This window comes from Festucalex cinctus, chromosome 7 (assembly GCF_051991245.1).
Source record: "Festucalex cinctus isolate MCC-2025b chromosome 7, RoL_Fcin_1.0, whole genome shotgun sequence".
NCBI classification, from domain to species: domain Eukaryota; kingdom Metazoa; phylum Chordata; class Actinopteri; order Syngnathiformes; family Syngnathidae; genus Festucalex; species Festucalex cinctus.
In genome coordinates this window covers 13,347,288-13,371,223 of record NC_135417.1, presented here as the reverse complement: position 1 = coordinate 13,371,223, position 23,936 = coordinate 13,347,288, and positions in this window count along the sequence as shown.

The following is a 23,936-nucleotide window of genomic DNA, read 5'->3' as shown; positions in this document are numbered from 1 at the left end:
ATTTTGAAAACAAAAATAAAAAAATCTCCACATGCTGCCTTTAGAAAGACAATAATGCTCTTTAATTGAACCAAATTGATTGTACTAATCCCTCAATTTGGAAAATTCAATCTTACTGAGAAGTGTTCCTTGGCTTATCCTGCTCACGCGAGAAACGACTCTCCAGAAATATGATGGTATGATGGCGCTACAAACGACAACAGCAAAACATTTAGTTCAGATTTCAAATGTATTTTTTCATAGGAAATACAGAATAATATGTCACAGTCTCGAATGGTGTTAACAGTATAAACTGTCAGACAAATATAAATATAAATTACCCTGCAGACATTATAATAATAATAATAACAACACGCTGATTATTTACATTAATTGTGTACGGTAAGTGTAATACAACACGTTCAATCGTTTCAGAATCCTTTTTTTTGTGTCTGTCTACTTTTTATGTTCAATTTTTGCCAAGTTGTAAAATTTTGCATTACTGAGAAATACAGCGTACAGGTTTTTTTTTCTTTTTTTTTTTTCTTGGCATCAAGATTACACCAAAGCAATACTTTTTATATTAAGGCTTCAGCCTTAACATAAAAACAACGAATAGGTGAATTTTTCAGTCCATTTTGTCTTGCAAGGAAAGACAGACACGGGCAGAAACATAAAGGCGAGCATTTGAGGAGTTAACTGACATATAAGACAAAACGAGCGTCCTCATGTCCATATGCAGACAAACGCTGATGCAGCGCCAATTTTGGGCCGATTGAGTAGTCACAGTTACACAAGATGCAACAAAACGCTCCGTTTGGAGTTGGACGATCGCTGCTTTGATGGGAGTCTTTTTTTTTTTTTTGACATTCTTTGTTCAGACTGCTCTTGTGGAATACATTTTGCTTAAAACAGTGCCAAAGAAAAAGCGAAATGAATACATTCTTCAACGCTAGCTGAACTGAGATCTTGCGTGATGTCACGCAAGTGGATCGAACGATTTCTGACTTGAGAAGAATATTCACAATGTTTGCTTTCAAACAGACATACTGCAAATGATATAACACTGACATCTAAATTCATATTTCACATACCGAAAAAAGAGCAGAATATGATTTTTGCTCGGGAACTTATGTCACACAGTTTAGCTCAGAATCGTTTCTTTCGCTGCCAAATATTTGAACCAAAGTAAATGTCCTCAGTATTTATTTTAAATTTTTTTATAGCAATATTTCTTTGCGAGTGGAAGGAAAATGGAGCTGATTCCAGAAGCAGTTTGGTCTCAAGTGAGCCCGTTGTCATGTGGCGGGCGCTCACAAAGAGAAGCGAAACGTTATCATATGTCAACAAAAGCGACGGCCTTTTATTGAGAGATGAAAACAATGCAGTCTATCACTCGCCTGGGGCTGTTAATAGACGCAGCCTTTCATCTGCTTCATTAGTTATTCAAGGATCTATTGATTAACCAAAAATAATAGGCCTGGCATTCATCTGCTGAAATCATCTTTCACGTGTGCGCAACCTTTATTTAGCATCATATTCAGCAATTCACGCACACGTGTGCCCAGTTAACACAAGCAGGTGGCGAGAGCTCCGCAAGAGTGTGAAAAAGTCATCAAAGTGGACACTTTCGGGATTCACCTTTTGGACAATCCACATCATTTCGCGTTTTTTCGCACCCCTCTCCCAGAATACAACCCCCCCCAAAAAAGGAGTCTTTGGACCCCAGGGCAGCCCCTTTCTGTTTATCGCCTCTCACTAATGCAAACAAACATAAGGGTCCCCTGCTAGTAAACACATGTTGATGGGAGAAACAGCTTGCACAGCCGACTGAGGTTATTGCGAGGGAGCACACGGATGAGCGCCGCGCCGAGCCGATATGGAATCCACGCGATTGTGCTCTTTTTACAAACATCACACGGCCGCTCGGAGGTTGGCGATTGAAAGAAATCGCACCTGTGCGTGCGACTTAACGTTTGCGTGCCAATCCGTCAACGATCGACTGGACGGTGCGGGGATTGCTGGGTGAGCTGTAAAAAGCGGCGGGGTGCCACCGTGCGAAGAAAGTCGACATCCGACGGACGGCAGACAGACGCTACTCGCCGGCGCGAGTCTTAATTACGCCGGCCGCCGCGGCCTCAAAAGGGGGCGGCGCCCAAACTCCCCGAGCTTTTGACTGCGTGAATAATTGATGAAGGAAAAGGGGATTTTCAGCAGTGGGTTTATTAATAATAGATGGGGTTTGATATTTACTAAACTGTTCGGCGGTGACAGTTTGGATGTCGTCTGCATGGTAATCGTAAGGACGTAATAAATAAGGCATGAAGGGGCAATATATGGAAATGGGATTCATAAGGAAATGGGAATAATTGAACCAAATATTATGATGACCCCAGGTCAATTAAAAAAGATGGCGTCCGTCACGCTGGGCTTTCAGCTCACACTTCTTGCTCCCTCTTTTGGTGTTATTAGGTGGAGGGTAGCCGTGCGTTCAGCTTCAACGAATATGAAAGGGAATAAATCAACCTTGTTATCTGGGCGAGGTAGAAGGAGACATTTTTCTTTCCGAAGCAAACAGAACGAGCCACCACTCGAGGTATGCGTTTTGTTGACTTTGAAAACCTTGAGCTGGGTGGGAACGCTCTCGGCATGACTTCCAATCATATCGCGCAGATCTGGACACATTCTTTGCATTTGGAATAATGAAGTGTGCTTTTGTTGAGAAAAGCAGCCCCCGCATATGATCGCTGCCTCCTAGAAGAGTGATTGATTGTAGTAGGACACCAGCTTCCTCTGAAGGTTAGCAAATGAAGAGCTGCCCAAGTACAGCTCAATTTGCCCCCAATCAAATTTCCCCTGAACAAAAACAATAAATACATCAAAATACATCCATTTTTTGACTGGTCTGACTTAGAAGGAAGAAAAATAAATCAATCAATCAATCAATCAATCGAGGTAAACCCACAATAGTCACAAATGAAAAGCTGGCGATCTCTTCAAAGTGACGTTGGAGGAAGCCGAGGGCAGCAGCCAACCAGGAACCAGCGTGAACCCAGTCCACCAATCAGGAGCGGGGGCTCGCACAGCCACATTTCAATAAGCAGACAAGACACATGAATCAAAGTGCTAACACGTCCGCCAAACCAGTCCACCAATCAGGGGCGGGGTTTCGCACAACCATATTTGCATATGTCATTGATAGTCGCTTGCCTCCGTTGCCGGGCTGGAGTAAAAGTTGAGTCTCCGCCCAGAAACGTCCCAGACAAGCCAAATAAAATACGTCAGACTATCCCTTTAAACCATTCCAATAAGTCGGATGAAATCGAATCGTATAAAAACTTGAACAATAATTTCCATAGAAAATAACATCAACCAGTTTGTCTCCGTGTGTCCTGCGATTGGCTGGCAACCAGTCCAGGGTGTAATAACCCCGCCTACTGCCCAAAGCCAGCTGGGATAGGCTCCAGCGACCCTTGCGAGGAGTACGCGGAGAGAGAAAATGGATGGATGGATAATATAAACCAATTCATATGTTCCAAATACCCTCAAGTTGGAATAAAAAGAATAAATAGCATTTAACATATAGAAAACAATGCGAAATAAATATCAATGAAAATTAAACGTCACTTTTATCTCTATTTCAGACTCGTGTTGGCAAAAGAAAGATGGGAGAAATGTTGATAGTTTACAATGAGTTGTTAAATTGTAAAAATCTTAAAATATACTTCTGATGAACACGCGGGGTGACGTTCACTCAAGAAGAAAACCGTTCGTTCATAAAGTTGCACAATAAATTGGGCATATGAAAACTGAAGTTCCGTCGTATAAAAATCTGAGTTTGTGGAGTCCAGTGTCAAATCTTCTTCTTCTTCTTCTACTCTTGACTCACAAAGTGAGTTCTTTGAAAACTAAATTTGTGTGACTTTTTCAAATGTATTATACTCATTACAATCCCTCAAGGGGAAATCCAACTGACAGCGAGTTGTGTGTTCGTGTCGCACGCGCACAAAACCAGATCGCGCTCATTCGGGCACACAATCATGTTCCAGGCGACTGTCAAAAAAAAAGTCCCACAAAAAGTGACTTGGGAGCATCTCATGAAGTTTAGCGAGATTGTACAATGCCAATTTGATGGCGTACGGTTGTTGCGTCCATTTTGGTTTACGAAACATTACAGCAGCTTTTGCTGTAATTGTGATATTGAATGCTGAGCGGATGCGTGTCAACCATAAGTCGGGCCGCCGCTCCGAGCTCGTAACTCACGCAGACGTGCGCACCTTTTTTTCCAGGAGGTGCGATCCCCTCGCAATTCAAAAGCACTCGCTCTCTCCCTCCGTTCCACTAATATGACGTCAACCCGACGCCCTGCCACGAAATCTGCAATTGTGCATTTTCTCCACGTGTGATTGACGAGCAGAGCGGAGCCATTAAAGCTGGACCGGACCCGCGATTCACTCGGCAGTCGAAAGGAATATTTTCAGTCTCATATCAAATCCGTGTCCTCTGGCCTCTGAAAGTCTCCCCGGGGATGGAGTGGAGGGATTCTTTTCCTCGGGGGGGGGTCAAGGAGAGGTCGAGGCTTTTGGTTCAAGCGGCGCTCGGAACGCCGTGTGGATTCCAGGCATGGAGCTGCTAAACTCCTCTGGAGATCTGGAGCGGACCAGGAGGCCGACTTCACAGGGGAACCGACAATTGCTTGCGTTTATACGAAAAAACCTGATCACCTGATATTATTGTAGCGTGTGCATGTTGAACGAAGCATTTCAACAGTGACATTGGAGAAAGTTGAATTCGAGTCGAAATATTTCTATACAAACAACTCGTGTATTAAAGCATGTGAATTAGTTAGCACATTTTGGAGCCCTCCAAGGTGCAGCATATGATCCTGATTGCAATAGAAGGAAAGCATGCAGCACGTCTCAAATAAGCTGTCAAAAATCACCGTTTGCCGTTATTTCAGTCAGCCAGATTGTTGACCTGTTCTGGTTCTAAAAGGTCAAGCGGAAAAAGTCCAATAGGCCGATAAAAGTCCAATACTAAGAGGTTGAAAGCATCATTTACAGTAGAGGAGGCACACACACACACTTTGGTCCATAAATGGATTCTCAGCCCATGCATGCAAGCTCACTCGCGCGAGATCACGCACACGCAACAGCAACTTAAAGGCCGAGAGTGGCGAATTTTGCATTTTTTCAATGTTAATTCATCTTAACAACTCACGATTAATTTCAATAATATGCAAAAAATGTCACATCAACGTACAGTTTTTTTTCCCTTTTGTATATAGTCGTAGGTCTCGTAATAGCTCATGATAAGTTGTGCCACACCTTACAGGAGGCTGACATGTTTGGCCGCCATCTTTCCGCTGTGAATACCCGAAGAAGAAGAACTTCTCAAATGTAGTAATCGGTGGCAAGCTTGTGAAATGTGGACTCTCTGAGGCACTGTAGTGCACGTTTCTAAATGCACGCAGTTTCATCTTAGCTTGTTGCAATCTATTAGTTCAACACTAGATGGTCCTAAATTTTACACACTGTCTCTTTAAAAGTCAAAGACACAATTTGAATCTGGGCCAAAGTCTACCAATTTGCGTTCACGCTTGTCCCAATTAGGGTCATAACTGGATCCAGACCCGTTCCCAAGAATGACAAACGGGATAGTCTATAACTCAACATTAGCGTAAACAAATAAGCTGATGTCGCTGAATATGCCAGAAAATTGCAATCACTCATCACCAAAATGTATGTGGACATCTCTTCTTATACAAACATCAACCTCTCAAAATATCACAATATTTGATATTTCATGGATGAACTTTACCCCGTTAAGCGGCATCAGTTTCTGGAGTGGGTGAGGAGAAAAATCGGCAGTATTGCGGTGATATTTCCAATATTTTTAGAGGTTGATGTCCACGTCAATTTTGGTGATGATCGCTTGCAGTTTTCGGACATGAGGCAACATTTGTTTTTTGTACATTACGTGCTTAGCAAAGTACGGTACAGAAAGTGAGCAGGGACATATTACAACTATATATATATTTATTTATTTATTTTCCCAAGCGGGCCCGATGGAAGCAATATGTTATTGTATGGACGTGGTCACCATATGAGCCATGAAATCATCATGTTATTTGTCAAATTGAGTTTGAAAGACATAATCGAATCAAAGGCAACTGTTTCGTATGAATCGTATGAGTTGTGGCTTGATGATACGCTTCCAATGAGCAAAGTGAACGAGGCATCTTCACAAGTCGCTCCGCTTTGGCACATCCGAAACGGTTGCGACATACTCAAGATAGCATCTATCATCTATTCATGGATTTGACCAAAACAGCCCAACTAACTATGAGTGCCAAAAAGGACAAATTTGGAGGCATAGTGGAACATTTTCATCTTGGCATGCGTCATGTTGTTGCTTTTTCCACATCCACTTCTGGATGCAGCACTTGAACGTTTGTCTAATTTTCGACAACATTCTCATGAGGACACTTTGCTGTTCAAGTCGTAATTACAGGCCGGCCCAGAATGTCAACTCAGATCGACTCGGTCCACGGCAAGCCGAGCTGCGTCTTTGCTGATAAGTACAGCAGAAATATTCATGCGCTGATGCAGAGTTGCTGTCCCTTGATGGGCCTCAGCATGTGCAACATCTGTTCCTGATGTCACGCACGTTCCAGTGTGCCAGAAATGCCCCGATGGAGTCCGTCGCGTCTCGGCCGTAGCATAAATACACGCACTAAGATAAATATACGGCCATCCAGTTGACTGAACACAACTATTGATCACCTCTGCAAATCCATTCGTATAGATTGGCCACGGCCGATCAGCGCTTCTGCCACTCACTGATGAATGTCTTCGTCGACTACTTGTCCTCGCTCCTGCAGGTTTCTTTAATAATGTGCATTGTTTTGCAAAGCTACAATGAATGAAAACTGACATATACATACATATATACATATATATATATATATATATATGTGTGTGTGTGCGCGTGGGTGGTTGTGTATTAGGGGTGTTAGTCACGTCACATGACTTCAATAGTTAACTCACAATTAATCACAAATTTTAAGTTTTTCAGATGCTTCTAAACATAAAAGTGAAAAAAATGTTAAACCAATAGAAATATGGCTACATCTCTTAGCCATTGAAACAGTAATTTCACAATAATTCATACAATTTAGTTAAAATTAAACATTTATACTGCAGTGTATACCACCCCCCCCCCCCCCCGCCCCCCGAGTGTAATATTGATTTCTGTTGTCATTTTTCTGCCACTAGATGGCATTATTCCATTTGTAAGACAGTGGTGATAGTTCAGTGCATTTTTCTTTTCATATTCAGAGCAATCCAGTCTTTAACATGAAATAACTAATAATTGTAAAATACAACTTGACCCCAGTCTCCACAAATCTATGCATTCATATTCAATTTATTCCTGCTAACTTTTGACGTGGACGTGTCTGCTGCGTTGCCACTGGAATTCCCCCAGTGCAGGTTTTAAAAGGAAGGGAAGTAAGCGGGTGTCATTAATCACGTCTTAAAAAAAAAAGAAATTGTGGCGTTAAAGGAACTTTAAATTAAATCCACATTTACACACTAATTGATGCCCCTCATCAATCAATCAATCAATCAATCAATCAATCTGTCTGTATTCTATACATACGGGTGGGTATGTATTTGACATGCTCAAAATTGACGTCATGGCGACAATCAGCAGCAGTCCAGGTGAAGCCAGTCCCAGGTGCAGAGTCCAAATGGGAGGCCATCTTCCTCCCATCACTCGACTGGCTCCATCACATGATCCGGTGCAGCTCTGCACTGATGTCAATAATGAATGACTCGTCCACTGTCACTTTTCGTAGCATGTCAAAGCGGCGGCCGGCCATCATTAGGGTCCGTCTTGCCCTCCCCCGCTTTCGGCTTTGCTATTGTTCTGCTTGACTTGCCTGCACACCTCCGCATTGGGTCAGCTGTCAGTGCAGCTGATGGTTGCCACAGAGAAGAAAGACTTGCTTCGGGTGATACAGTCAAAACAGAAAAAACAAAACAAAACCTCTGCACCAGAAGAGTGACAGTGGGGAATCTTCTCCCATCTGGCTCAGGTGGTAAAGCAGCTTCACCGAACATGTTTTGTGTCCACTTGTGCTGGATCCTGTCAGAGTCGTAGTACAGGCTACACCAAAAGAATTTTCTCTTTTCAAAACAGCTTTTGCTGCGCATGCAGGTCACGAAGTATGTTGCGGCCTTTCATGGTTGACCACATTTTAATGTCACCTTACTTGTGGTCAAATTTGGCTTTTCATTGTTAAAAAAAAAAAAAAAAAATCACATATACAGTAAGTCATTTTGGTGACCATGAACTTTAACACAGATGCCAAGTAGGCCATTGATGTTGCGATTATCCATTTGGATTCATTAAAACCATGCTTGTTGTTTTGATTTAAAGCAGACATATGCATATCTTGTCTCTGCTTACCTTTTGTTTTTGACATAACAAAAGGGGAATCATACTTGTGGGGGAATCCGTTGGTGTCGTCTGGTGACTTGACTCTGGTCATTGCTTGAAAGTGGCTTCGGATCTTCACCCAGCCTATTTGATCTCCTTATGGTTGGAAACACAAGCAAGATGTCAGGGTGGTTAATTATTATGCAAATTAGCACCACTGGTATGTAACAGCGAGGCGGAAGTTGCAGAATGACTCACTTGCAGACACATTTTTGAAAAAGAATACAAGAATTTAAAAAATATGTACACATCATAGATGGATGGACAGGCACGCCCGAGACCCACCTACTTCCATCCATTTTCTTGACCGCTTATTCCTCACAAGGGTCGCGGGGGGTGCTGGCGCCTATCTCAGCTGGCTCTGGGCAGTAGGCGGGGGACACCCTAGACTGGTTGCCAGCCAATCGCAGGGCACACAGAGACCAACAACCATCCGCACTCACAAGCACACGCACACCGACGGGACGATTGGGAGCGCCCAATGAACCTGCCATGCATGTCTTTGGAATGTGGGAGGAGACCGGAGTACCCAGAGAAGACCCACGCGGGCACGGGGAGAACATGCAAACTCCACCCGGCCAGGAAGGCCGGAGCCTGGACTCGAACCGGAGTCCTCAGAACTGGGAGGCGGACGTGCTAACCACTCGACCACCGTGCCGCCCGAGACCCACCTACTTGTTAATCCGAAATAGAAAAAATCAGCAATATGTTGCTTTTAAAGTTCAAAAGAAGCCAAATGGAATCTGCTGCCTTGAGAGTCAGCCACCCAGAAGGAGATATCATGGATTATTTACATCCACATCTGTGTGTGAGAAATAGGAATGAAGAACATCTGGCTGCAGGGAGGACAGCCCCTGCAAAGCAAACACTGACGAATGTTGTTTTCAGGGAGCGCTCCGAAAAGGCCCTCAACAACAAACAAATAGATTTCAGCTCCCTGTTTGCTTAGAAAGCGTTTTTGGTGCCACCAGGCCAGGCCTGAGGCGAGTGTCCACCGGCGGCTCTCATCTCTCCATCCCCGCGCGCCGACGCCATCAAATCAAGGCCTGCGGCAAACCGTCCCTGACACATCCTCTCATTTGGGATCCACTTTGGGACAACTGTGGTGCCATCCAAAAGCAGGGGCAGGGTAAGGGGCGGGGCTGGGGGGGGGGCAGCAGTCAGTAATGTATGCAGAGCGTCCTGGATGACGGCAACACGAGCACTTGTCACTGGAGACATCAGTTCGACTTAGTCACAGCACTGCGGCGGCCATTCATAGTTTTCTTCTCTACCTTTCAGGCTTTCTTATGCTGACTATGGTGGAAATCCCAAATGAGAGGCAGCAACAGGGGAATGTTGTCTGAGACCCTCTTTCACTCTCACACTTGTTTACATGCAAATATTATTGGCTAGGGTGACCAGATTTTCCAAATAAAAAAAAAAGAGGACACTACAATTGACTAGAAATGTATATAAACAATACATTCAAATGTAGTCGCTAGCAAATCTGGTGGTTGTGTTATTGCTTTAGCTAGCGCTAGATGCTATAATGGTTGACAGTTGAACAGTGCTAAACAAGGCAATGCACTCACCATCATCCAACCTTTTTTGCTCCACCTCAGTAGCTATTGGAAGTTGATCGTGGCGTTTACCTTGCACCAGTCTCCAGCATTTTAACAATGAAAATATGCCACCAGAAAAGCTCAATCTGTACTGGGTCCGACCGGCCACTGCAGTATTGAACTAGTAGAACTACATTTCCCACGATTCTTAGTCATGGAAGCAGAAAGTTGCCTGTTAGCGATTCGTTGTGGATCACAATGAGAACACAAATAATCCGAAAGTAAATATTAACATTTGTGTTATGAATTGCTGTTAAAGCTGAGTGATTGCTATACACATGGCTCAAAACTGCGACGCCAGGACGGGACCTGCGTAAAAACAATGTGGTAAATATTGGCAATGAAAGGTCAGGTCAACAATTGTAAAAACCTGAATAAGACCCTTAATAGGGACCCGCTTCTCTAACCTGAATATTTGGTTGTCGAAACGTTTGAAGGGGTACCTCCTTTGAATGGAACTAACTTTGTGTTCTGTGCATGCTCGATTGGCAAGGAATCTTGGTCTGGATTACTTGTATGCGTGTCAGCCATCTTATTTTGAATGGAATACATTCATTTTTTTCCCCATGGTGTTTTCATGTTATTTTCCGTTCGTACTGGGAAATGCCAAAGTTTGTACGTATACACATGCCACACATAAACAAACCGTGTATGTCTGAAGCAGATGTAAACAAACGTGGCGATGCAGGTCAGAACTACACTTTTGGAGTGAGTGAGGAGGAAACCGACTACAGTACTTTATTAGTGTGGCGAGTGACGTGAATATAATGGCTGTTTGATAAAATGCATTCTTGTCCGTTTTTAGGTCCTTGTGATCATGTGAAACATTATCAGTACGTTCCAATAAATCAAGAGCGCAAGGAATGTTGTTCTTATCAACTAGCTTAAGGATGCATCGCTTGTTGCTTGTGATTGCTCGGCTATGAAAATGTCCCAACAAGCATTTCATGCTGCTATCATGCAAATGCGTCACAGTTAACAAGTACACGGAATTGACAGAGAATTGTGTTCTTCGGAAGAACGCTCTTGACTATGTTCTTGGGAAGACCACATTTGACAACTTCACAAGAGCGTACTTTGCGTTCTTCACCCTGACAAACGGCCAATGTCTTTGATTTCCCATAAATGGCATCTATTTACATAATGATGTCAGTCTGGGAGTAACTCTGTCCGCTCAGACATGTAAACAAGTTATGCCAAATTTTTCAGAAACTGGAATTTTGACCTGAAACTGAATATTGATTGCATGCAAATGTGGTCAGTGGAATACAATGGAGGAAATCCCAAATGAGAGGCAGAAACAGGAGAAGGTTGTCTGGTGCGACAAAAGATGCCCTCCTTCACTCTCGCACCGTTCATGTCGTGTGTCTGGGCATCAGTGCCAGACCTGCACTTTATGTGAGAGGCATAAGGATTAGTTATGGGCCAGGAAGGAGGAGGGGGGGGGGAGTTAAAGATCAGCCGAGCAAGCCAAAGAGATGGATGGTCGAGAGAGCAAGACGGAGGGTGGTAACGACAAGACTTCTTTTTTAAAATATGAATCAAGGTTTTGAGTTGTGATTAATATTTCATCCTGCTACTAAATTAAAAATGTGAACGGTCATCACTTATTTGTCAAATTGTCTTAGCTCAAAAGCCGCACGTCACACTGGGTTTACAAAAGGTCAGCGGGGGGCGACGGTCTGACGAGGGAGGGAGCGGATCAAAGTGCGCCCATGCTGCCAAATATCCTTCCAGATAACCACCTCGTTTGAGGGGCATTACTTCCAAATGGACATGCTACTTGGCGAGACTAAGTGGAGATGACATGATGTCAAATGCAACATCTGGAACGGCTTTGGCACGCTTCGTCAACATACACAAATATAGCAAAGAATATAACCGCCGTTCCCTTATATCCTCGACTTAAAGCTCAAAAGCCTGAAAGTTCATCCATACCGCATTCCTTTCAGTGTAACCATTAATATGTATCATACTTTCCTCCTGATTATCATAAGCACTCGCATTTTTTGCGGTCACCGTTTCGTGCTGCTTTTCCGAAATTGCAGCCGAACCAAAAAGTGAAACGAACGTCCTCGTTTGAGTTGATGCCTGCTGCTCATCTTTCGTCCTCATCTCGTCTTGCCGAGATGAGGACGAAATGCACTTGTGAAGAGGGAGGACAAAACATGTGAACTCACAGCTCGAATAATCAACCTCCCCCTGTGGTGCCGAGTGGACCTCATTTGATGGTGATGAGATGATGAGAAGAGTTGACTTGTACTTGCTGAAAACGTGTACATCGACGTGTGCGTGCTTCACAATGCTCCCTTCTGTTCAGGCCAAAGACTGGCCAAGACAGAGGGATAAAGATCTCCTCGTGTATCTCAGCTGTCTGTGGGGTCAACATATCCCTTTTGCGCCCCTCAAAATGAGCCCGCAGCTCACTCTTGTTCAGCTCGAAACAACATTATTGCCATTGGCAGTGAGGCACGCACCACGTACCAAGAAAACTACAGAATATTGAAGCGGTTTTAATAAAACACTACATTGAAAGTACTCCTACATTTCCAATTACAGTCCTCTCCAATAGTATTGTAACCGCTTTTGTTGTATACTGAAGACATTTGGGTTTGAGATGAAAGCAGGAATGAGACCTCTTCATAATTAGATAGGTGACTTGAGCTAAGCCGTTGTCTCACTGCGACCTGTCCTGGCTTGAAGTCTTCCGACCTATCTGCGCTCGAGCACACTTATCGAGGGTGGGGTGGGCGGCCAAGACAGTATGAGAGTCCAAGCCATTTTGGACAGATTCGACCTTCTTCTGCATATGAAGAGCAAAAGGCTCCACGGCTGTGCACGCAATCTTTCTGGCATCCAGCAAATGTTTCAACTGAGAACATGCAGTTCCTGTTTGCATAATATTGCAACCATTCAAAATAAAAGAACTGGGCAGAATTGGTAATGAATGAGAAAAAAATGATGATTACTGCATATTACACAAGATTTTGAGAGCTTCAGGTGCTAAGGAGGTAACAGCTCGGATTTTCCAGATGTGAGTTGGAAACATCGGCACGAAAAAACAAATGTTCGCAGCAAACATGAGTTTGTTTCGTCACATCTGGCAGAGTGGCTCCTACCGCCTCATCTCTCGTCAAGAGGCTCAGGAAAAGCATCTGCTACTTGGGACATCTTGGGAGACGTCGCAGCCGTTTGAGGATGAGGAAAAGGAAAAGCTTCCTGTCAGTCTCCTGACCTCGCCCTGTGGAGCACACAGAAAATTCTCTGATATACAGCGTATGTATATACGTTGCTGTTTTGCGGGAAAATGGTGGTATCTTGGGAATGGATATTGAAAATGGAAAATGTTGTGTTTTTCAGACTGGAATTTATTATGTCTCCTACTGTACACTTATCAGGTTGTAAATGCCTCGCCAGTCTTCTATTGTGCACCGAAAAAGTAAATAAAATCAGACGTCCATCTTGCAGGGCTGCGCAAATAATGAACTCCATTTCCCGTAAGGCCCAATTTAAAGCCGTTAGCCTGCGTATTGTTGGTTGACATCACCTTCCTCGATCTATTATTGGCTAGCCACTCGCCGGCTTCCTTCCACTGCATCCTGATTGTATTTTCATCCCAGCCTGCATCACGTCCTCGTGTGCTGTGTACTTTCCCTGCTACTTCCTCTGGAAGGTCAAATCGTCACGACGACTCCAAGTGGTTTTTGGAAAGCACTTATTGAGCGCTAGTTCATTGTGCCCTTGCCACACTCGCTTCGGCAATAACGCTGCCCAATTACCCGCGCCACTTAATTATCTTTTCCTCCCACCCTTGTAAAGCCACGCTGTGTTTTCTAACGTGCGTGGATTACCCCAATGAGCGCGTGATCATATCGGGTGCAAAAAAAGGAAAATGGGGAGGGATTGAGACCTTATGTAAATATTAGCGTTAATATTTGATGCTTTGGCTCAGACGTTCATCCCGAGTGACTCGTGAATCATTTGCAAAGCGGCGGCGTACAGGTAAAGGAACGTTGCTGAAGGGTACGAGCGTTCCACTTGAAGCGGGTCCTGCTCAAATTAGGTAGACACATGATTTCAATTGAAAAAAGGGGCCGGAATCGATTAGTTCCGCCCATAGACCATCATTTTGAAATCTCCTCCACTTTGACCAGCTGCAGTAAAGCTGATTGATGTCAGTAAAGATGTCGTCCTCCTGCAGGCAATTTATGCCGAATAGATGAAAGACGGAAAACGCTTTAGTAGTACGCGTGCCATTGTTTACGTTGCCTAACTTGACTTTGCTCGTTTTCCCAACATTCTCCGCATTGCCCGTTAGCATCAAGTCATTGATAAAACAAACCACACATCTCTGAACTTGAGCCGCGTTGACCTTTTAATCACGGTATGTTTAACACACATCCCCGTGGTACTTTTCATTATTGTAACCCAAGTGCCTTAATGGAAAGTAGAAATTGTGGTTCCCTCTCAACCGAAACCTGCTCATTATTCTCCATGTGAACAGCCTGTTGGCTTCATTAAGGTTCTGCCGCACTTTGCGCTCAGGAGACAAACACATCGCAAAGTGTAAAATGGGAGGCAGGATAATGGTAGGCTGCGGTTTAGCCCAAGCATGCTTGAAGTGGAATATGATTGATTCGTGCGCTCTTGGCTTGACGTGCCCTCACTGCAGCTGAAACCTGTTAGCTCGATGCGCGTAGAGCAAATCGGTTGCGACTGCCACATGGCAAACATTACGGTTGGATGGCCGGGCTGTGGCTCAAGTCGGCTACGAGAGATGTAAACAAACAGTCGGGTGCGTGCGCGGCACCGCGCGGATGCGCGGAACGATTGGTTGTGTTCTTACGCACGTACGTGACAGAAGCACATCTGTTTGCATGTTTTAAAACACTCTTGGCGTCGTGCTAACAGATGGATTTCCTATGGATTACTTTGAAAAGTACAAAGAAATATCAATATAAATCCCATGCACAACATGCCCGTGTATAATGCCAAAAAAAGGCATGCACCCTTCATGAAAAAGCAGTTTTTTTCTCTGTACCTTGTGTATAATACGGTCCCAATTTGCTGCATGAAATGATTTGAAATTATTTTGGAGTAATTCTGAGCTACTGAATACAAAAATGACATCTGTTTCTTTGAATTCCTCTAGTTTTACACACATCAATAGTTTTGACATTTAATTGATAGATTAATTAATTTGGTGAATGTAAACAAATATTCTCTGTTGCTAATATTCCCAAATTTTCTGAATTTTTGTTTGATTTTCGATTTCTTGACAGTCTCAAAGTTGTAGCATAAAAAGATTACCAATATCAAAATTTGCATTTTTTTGCACACGTGTTTGACAAAAACATTGAATATCTCAAAAACGAGAGCCAATTTGGGGGAAAAAAAGCAATGCCGTTTTCTGATTCAACAAACCAAATAAAATAAAAAATCAATCAAAATACCCTAAAACCGTCGAAACATTCTTGCCACCAAAATGTGTGTTGACCAGTGAATGAAGATTCATAAATCCAGGTTAAAAACGATGCTGTTTTACCATACCAATGATTAAGGTCTTTCAAAGCGTTTTTAAAATCATATTTTCAACAATCAACTGGTTTCCCATTTTCGACCATCAGCATTTTTTACATGCATTTTAATTGTGCATAGCAGTGCACTATGTTCCTCTGAAAATATTCATGAGATTTTAGACAAATCGTTCCGCACATATTTTAGTTTATGAGAACTATTTTTTGTGATTTTTCTGGCTTAAAGATCACATTTGAGGAAGGCTGCTTTGTTAAAAAGTGATCCGTAAGAACGGCAGCTGTGTCAAGCTGTCAGCATCGTGTGCCCTCATTTTCCATAAGATATCTGACAGCTCTCTTATTTAGCGTAGCTGCTCCGGAACTGCTTCTGCTAAATTTTTTGCCAACATTTATTTTTACGTTTTATTTTTTTTTAAAGTAACGCCGGTGGCAGCAGTTTGTGAACGCAGCAACTACACTTACTGTACTAAATACATTTTTAAAAGGGAATTCAACCTTAAAAAACATTTGTTGACAATAATATGTCATATGTGACCTCGCTCGTCTAAGCATGACAATCTGATTAATATTACATTTGTGGAATATGAGTTATGCAGCAAAATCCAGCCGTTTTTATCCATCTCAGGGGCGGCCATTTTGCCACTTGTTGTCGACTGAAGATGACATCACAGTTGCTCAGGGAACGACCAATCACAGTGCGCCTGTTTTCTGAAGCTGAGCTGTGATTGGTTGTTACCTGAGACCGAGCAACTGTGTGTGATTCATATTCCACTAATATTAATAATATTAACCCACATACCATATTTAGACTGGCGGGGCTGCATAAGACATAATTATCGGATTGTTTTTTGTTTTTTTTTGAGGTTGGCGTCCCCTTTAACATTAGACATGAAAGTTAAACAATTTTGGATCATTTAGTATGGAGAAAAATGTGTCTTATTCACGGGATTTTCCAGTACATGCGATCAATTTGACCAAACATTCACCTGACGTCGCACGGCTTCATGTGTTTTGATTGAACACAAGTCGGACAAAGGTCCGATGAAGCCACTCTTGGGCAAAGCCTGGTCGTGTTGGGGAAACCGCTAAGACACAGCGTGGTGTGAGCGCGTCTGTCAGCAGCCATTAGCGCTTCCATTAAAGCCTCAATGAAATCCCGACTCGCCGAGAGCTATTGAGCGTCTGCGGGCCAACGACTTGCGCTTCCCTCGATGCCTCGCTGGCTATGTTTACATGGGCAGCAATAGTCCAATATGAACTCAATTAAAGCAGCACCCGCAGTCATGTAAACGGCATTTTACCTGAACCCAAATGAGGTCACATTCCGAGAGATAATCTGTGCTCGTGTTCTTTTCCTTCTCCATCCATCAAACATGAATGTTAGGTTAACTGAAGACAATACAAACGTGTGCATGCTGCATGCATCATTGTTTTTTTTTCCTGTGTACGCGGCAACTGACGTCAGCTGTGAGAGGCTCAATGCAGCTCACCTGTGACCCGAAAAAGGATAAGAAAAGGATTGGATGGATAAGCACATTATGGCAGATATGCAGTTTGGCGTAGCAGGTTCTGTTTTAATTAGAAGCGTGAAGGTGAGAGATTTTGTTCTCAGCCATTAGTCCAAAACTGTATCACTGACTTCCATGAAACTTTGTGGATAGTTGCTGCGTTTGCACAGTAAGAAGCCGTTAAATTGTCTATAGGGCACGTTCATCGCTGTTTGTCTCCATAAAATAAAGACCAAAAATAATACATACAAAAATAGTGGTGCCGGGATTGAATTTGATGGAAAAAATGGGCTATAAAGACATTTGTGGTACCTTTATCAAATGATTTGTGTTGATGAATGCGCTTCCACTGACATGTAACATGTGAATGCAGATATTTGTTTGATGCTGCTATTTAGCAGCAAGCCGTTGTGTTGCTATGCAGACAACAGTCGTCCACCTTGGCTGACGTCTGTGCTCTCCTGACTGCCTTTGTAGTCTGTGTCCTTTGAATGAATACACTTTCACTTGGATGCATTTCACTTGTGAACACAAATAGTTGTTTTGTTTTGTCAAGCGATTGTTTGGAAGGAAACTTTTGTGTTGAGATGCAGACCACAATCTTCCAACTTGGCAAAGACCTGCGCTAGTTAGTTGCTAGTTGCAAGATAGTTTATCTTCAGAATCAGATTTGTTGGCTAATTATGTCCAAAAAAAAACACACACACGCACACGGTATTTGTCTTCACTGTCACAACCCATAAAAGAAATGCAAAAATGAACAATGACAATGACAGAAAGGCAGTCTGATGGTTCGCTAATTAGTGCCTCCGTTTTCTTAGACGGAAAAATGAAAATGGTGCAAGTTGACATTTATTTATGAATGTGTACAATTCGGTCTTATCCCCCAAAATATTGTCCAATCTTAGCCAATGTTGTTCTGTTTCATGTTATGAAATTGACTATTTGGTCTAGTGGCACATTCCTCTGACTTCTGTGCTGGCTCTATCGGTTCAGTTCTCACTCACTCACAAGGTAAATGTGAGTGCGAGTCGCTGTCTCTTGCAGAGTCTCGCGCTCACCAGCAACCCGGAACAGCGATAGAAAATGGATAGATGGAATGAGAGGAAGACATTTGGCCTCTTGTCAATAATCACACTTGGTTCAGGATAGCAGATTGATTTCTTTCTGCTGTGGTTCTTGTTACTGTCCAAGCAAACGTAGCTGCACCCAGCGTCAAGATTTCTTTCCACTCGGACAAATGTTTACAATGAACCGCGAGGTGAGAATGAGAGGCGTTTCGTTCCTAATGAAATCAAAGGTCAAATGAAGTTTGTTTTGTGTTGCCAAAGCAACAACCGATGATTACAGAAGAATAACAGAAAATGCGCAGTAAAGTGAGCTGTGTTTAGTCTTTATGACTGCATCCACCACCGCCGTCATTCGAGTTCATTTAAAATCGTTTTCAAGCTCCAAGTGGTTAACTTATTTGCCAGATAGAAACAACAATTTGCACTTGTACTTGACTGTGACGTTAGCAAGGGTGAGTATCCATGTGAGCACTTTTATTTTAGGGTTATTCAACTTATTTTGACGCTTGTATAACAGTAGTTGTTTTTGTTTCACGAGTAAGCCGTAGTTGTTCTACTAAAGTGCTGAAATTGTCTCACTAGTCAACAATAAGTCTACTGTTACATCAGAATCACATTTATTGGCCAAATATGTTGTCAAAGCCCTTCTGAGAAACACGAAAAATAACCCAAAGGACCTGAATGGGACGCCTGTTTGTTCATTCATTAGCATCCCAAGGGCATATTGACTAAGAATGCGCTGCGTCCGGTAAGAGCGCCAAATATTGCACCGCAACTGCACCCGCAGTCTGCGCTCAGTCATCCACCTATTCACATAGCGGCGCAAATACGCCCACAAAACTGAGCAAATCTGCACCTGATTTACCACACATGGCAATGGATTTGCGCCAACAACATGGTTGTTATAGTTACGGTTGCGAGAAAGAGGACATTATCAGAAAGGCAGGTTGGACCGAGAGGAAGCGTTTAGAGCGCCATGAAGCAGAGAGGACGACAACGGCGTCATTCATTCATAAAGTACAAATTAGTGGTGCGATCGTGCTTTAAAATATATTTTCAGAGGTTGCATCTGGTGCGTAAGAATGATCGTAAAATGCCTCCCCGCCATTGCCGATCAGCCCGGGTAACGTTATGTTGTCCTAGAGGAAATTCCCCCCTCACTCTCTCCCTCTCCCTCTGCATGATCTGCCGTGGATATTGTGCTGCAAAAGGCATGCACTGCTGTCATGATCCAGGGATCGAAATCTCGTCAGGTTAAGACGTGCTTTCCAAAAATGTTATTTGCATCACTCAAACGAAGTGTGGCTATTTGCATATCGATGAGTCTCATTTGCATTGGGGTGGCATATTTTGCCTCAAATGTATGCAAATGACCTCATTTACATACGCGCAAATAACACCGGCGCACAGTGGCGCATTCTGGTTGACGGATTTCCTCATCTGCGCGTTTAGTGAATTAGGCGCTCGCAGATTGCTCCATTTTTGCCGGTTAGCGCGGTGCAAAGGCGACGCAAAGCTTTCGTGAATAGTCCCCCAAGTTTCTTAGATGGGGCAAAGGAAGGAGGAAAAACAAGGCCAGTCTGTTCTCCTTTAGAAGGAGGCACAGTATGGACCTGGAAAAAAACATGTGCCTTCATTTGGGGAGATATCAAATCCATTCTCCAATGGATTTATTTCATGTGATGGCATGATGGACTTTTGGAGTATGACAAAGATGGAGGCGAGTAGCAATTGTGCAGGACGGTGCAGGACACTTCTCACGAGTGTCTCACGAGTGTCTCACGAGTGTCTCACGAGTGTCTCACGAGTGTTTGACAGGCCGTCTTCTCAGTCCGGCTCACACACGCACACGCACACGCACACGCAGAGCAGACACGCGAACAGTTCCCTGCGTCACCTCCGTTCGCTGCCCGCTGGAGTGAGATGACGTGCGTTTGATGCCGGCGTCCACCTCCTCCTTCTCCACAGATTCAAAGGCAGCACAAGCCGCCTTTGTAGCGCTCAAACGACATCGTAGCCCGTCTTGTTTATTTTCTTGCTTTGCTGCTTTGTTTGTCGCTCCTAATTAGCCGGGCCGACGAGCGCTTTTGAACGTGGGCGCCGCAAGCCACCGCAGCTAATCGAGACGAGCTGATACGAAGAGCGGAGTGATGCTGACCTGAAAATGTCAGCCGCTGTTGCCTTTCTTATTGTTCACTGATGCTCTCGATCACGCTGCGGGCTCTTTGCGGATTTGCTCCGGACGCGTTTTCTTTTGGATTGCTCACATGGCGGTGAGATTTTGAAAAACAAGCCAAAAAAAGCCTTGTTGGTTTTTGTGAAAAGGATGAACGGTCATGATGAGGAGACCTCTGCTCGCCACGCTCTTCCTGTTGCCAGCGATGAGGCGGCTCGTTATCCTTGCAGAGCCACCTGCACTTGGTCAGAGGTGACGTTGGACAGCGCATTTCGGTCGTGTTTGCTATTCAGACTCTCTGAGCCTGCGGGATTGATGGTGGCATATTTTCATCCATGATCTTATGTATGCATATACTGTACTGTACTGTAGTTATTACTGTAGTTATTAGAGGGTCAAGTGAAGGATGGTGACCATTTATTTCAAAACACCGGATCATGGAATCTTCAACCACAGGCTACTTTTGTGTGCTAAGCTTTTCAATAATCCATATTTTTGCAGGGGCGAGATTCAGCGCAAAGGACACATGATGTCATCTCAGTTTTATGTCCCAACAAATGTGCTGTGTTTGTCAGGAATACACATTGCACCAGAACAGTGTCAACGTCATGTAAAAATGACAAATATGCGTTGTTTTCATATCATAAATAGTCTTGGAAAATGAGTGTTGTACTGTGGCTTTTTAATAAATAATAAATTGTACTTTTATAAGATAAGTTATGTAATTTATTTGAATTTTAATTTAAGCATTTATTCCCAAGGAAGTATGTTTTCTAAAATGGTTTTACTTTATTATTATATTTTTCATGTGCACGGAGGGTCTGAAAAATGACTGGCGTTGAATGTTTTTTTTTTTTTTAATTAAAGTTACCCTCCTAAAATAATAGCGCAAGTAATTTTTCAGTTTTTCCAGAAAACACGAAAACTCGACACATACCGATATTAATATTTCATTTCAAGGGTAGAATGGAATGATCTGGTGAACTTAAGAATGTCGCTGCTTTTAGCAGAAGTGGCCAGCAGTCTTGTTTCTTATTGACTGGATGGCAAATTATTATTCAACCGAGTGTATGTTGCAGTGACACACTCAGCGTTTGCATTTATGAGTAAAAAAACAACAACATGCTATTCCACTCATATGTTCACAAGCATTGCAGACGTTTGAAACACAGCACACAACCTTCTTGGCAGCAGTCATAACTGAATTCAATCTATTAACCAACACGCCAAGGGATAGTTGAATAGGATATATAATTAAAACAATTGTAATACGGGTATGTTTTTTTTTGGTTTGTTTGCCGGAACACTTGCCATTGAATACGCCACCTCCACTTAATAACTCTGGCTTTAAAGAAAATAAAAAAGTTCATCTTCGCTACTGCTGTAAATGCCACATTTCAATGAATGCATCTGAGTGGCTGTTGACGTACATAGGTGCTGCTGTTTTGGTGCTCAACAGAGTTCAAATGGGCTCTTTAATGTTTGTGTGTGGACATCGATGAACTCAATTACAGCACACAAGTTTTTGTTTGTTTGTTTTTTCCCCAGTTGGTAAAAGTGAGAGCTCGAGTTGGCGTTTATGGGGATGATTCACCCGGCAAGTTTACTTTGACTTTTGTATTTATTTGTTTGGTGTAGCGCTACATTTGCCAGACTGCCGTGCAGGCAGCGTGGGTTCACTTCCCACTCAGTGATTGCGTGAATGTGAGAGTGAACGGATGCGCTGCGTCTTGATGTCGCCTGCGACTGACTGGCAAGTTGGCAAGTTGAAGGCAGCTGGCAAAGTCTTGAGCACAAGTGATGTCAAGCAGAGGAGACTTTTTCAAATACGAAGAGATGATGTTTAAGCAGGACAAGGACAACATTAGTAGCCCATGGGTCAGTTCTAAAAATAGCTCACCAGTGATGGGACATTGTGACTTACTATGAAAAAATTAAACAGAAGAATAGAAACACCATTTATTTGTAAGGTGGTTTATTTATTCATTAAATCAAGCTTAAAATTGTACGTTTCATCTGTAATAAATATTCTTTATTTTGTCTAATAGGTGGTCCAGAAAATGAATGAATAAAGCAGATTGTGTTCAATGGGAAACAAATGCATAAATTGGAGGGTTAAAATGTGGGTGTTAAATGTTTTAACTACCAAAGTGTATTTTTAACACTGTCTCAAAGTAAGACTACTATTTAATCCATTTTCTGTTCCGCTTCTTCCTCACAAGGCTTGTTCACGATTTAAGTGTTAATTCAACTCTGTCGAGTGTGGAGCTACAAAAAGACGGAAAAAGTGTTCAATTGAATCTGTGGGAGTCATTTTAACACTCGCAATATAATACAAATATTCCAAAAATCAAAGACATTCCTAAAAATCTGTTTGTTTAATATTTTGTTTTTAGATTTAAAAAATACTTCAAAAATAATAATTTTGTAAAAAGTATATCTTTTTTTAATATTTAGATTAGAAATATATATATATATATATATATATATATATATATATTTCAGTAAAGGTTGTTTTAGTGTTGTAATTTTAATGACATTAATACTACAATGTTTTTGCTCACAGTTATCATGCTGTCCGACTTTAATATCATCCCATGTCAATTGAAATTAGCTTCACGGTAAGGTAAACAAAATCTTATAGTCTTCTATGTGATCACCGAAAAGAGCAACAAAACCCCAAATGTTCTTGTCTCCAAAACATCTATTTTGTACTTTGGCACAACTTTCACAAAACGCACACGTCGCTGCCTTGTGGCATTGAAAAACGCGGCTACGTGCCCTAGCTCATATTTTGTACATAATTGTGGGGGCATGCGGCTCTGGTGGAAGTTGTCCACTTATTAGTCCTAATGAAGACGCAGTAAAGCTCGTGCCCGAGCATCTCCGTGTGTAAGCTGACAGCCGAATGTTGCCAACTTTGCTTGTTACTCACTCTGGTGCGTGCGCCCCGGAGCACCGCGCTGCCGCTACTCAAACATGTATGCTAATGAACAGGGCAAAAAAGAACAACAGAAAGCCTGCAAATAAATATTGGCCTTGCTCAATGAACACAACATTGCTCGAGAGATGAATAACCAAACGTGTTTTGACCTCTTTTAATCCTGCACACATACTTTTTCCTTTGAAAGGAAATCTTACCTGTTCAACATTTTAATAGGGGAGCTTTGCCAGGGGCATCAGCTTTTTTGATCGCCTTGTTGCTCTTGGAAATAAATGTTCTTCGCCTTGATAACGCCAGCTATCTTTTCGGAGCCTCTTGGCGCTCCGTGGCCCTGCGCCGAGGGAAAATGGAGGAGATAAGCCCAAAGTCCCCTTCCGTGAATCTCCACCGACTGATCACGCAAGCGAGCTGCAGCGGAATCGTTTGCATTTTGCGTCGCATGTCCAGCCGGCTCGCCTTTCCCCTCCTTTCCGTTGAATCATCTGCGACTGAGTAAGCGGAGCACATGGTCAGCCAGCCGCCCCCGGCGACGAGGGGCCAGTGCCGGTCCCGGATGCCCGAGGAGCGCCAAGAGACGCGAGGCAAGACTTTGCTGAGCTCTCCCCTCCCTCGA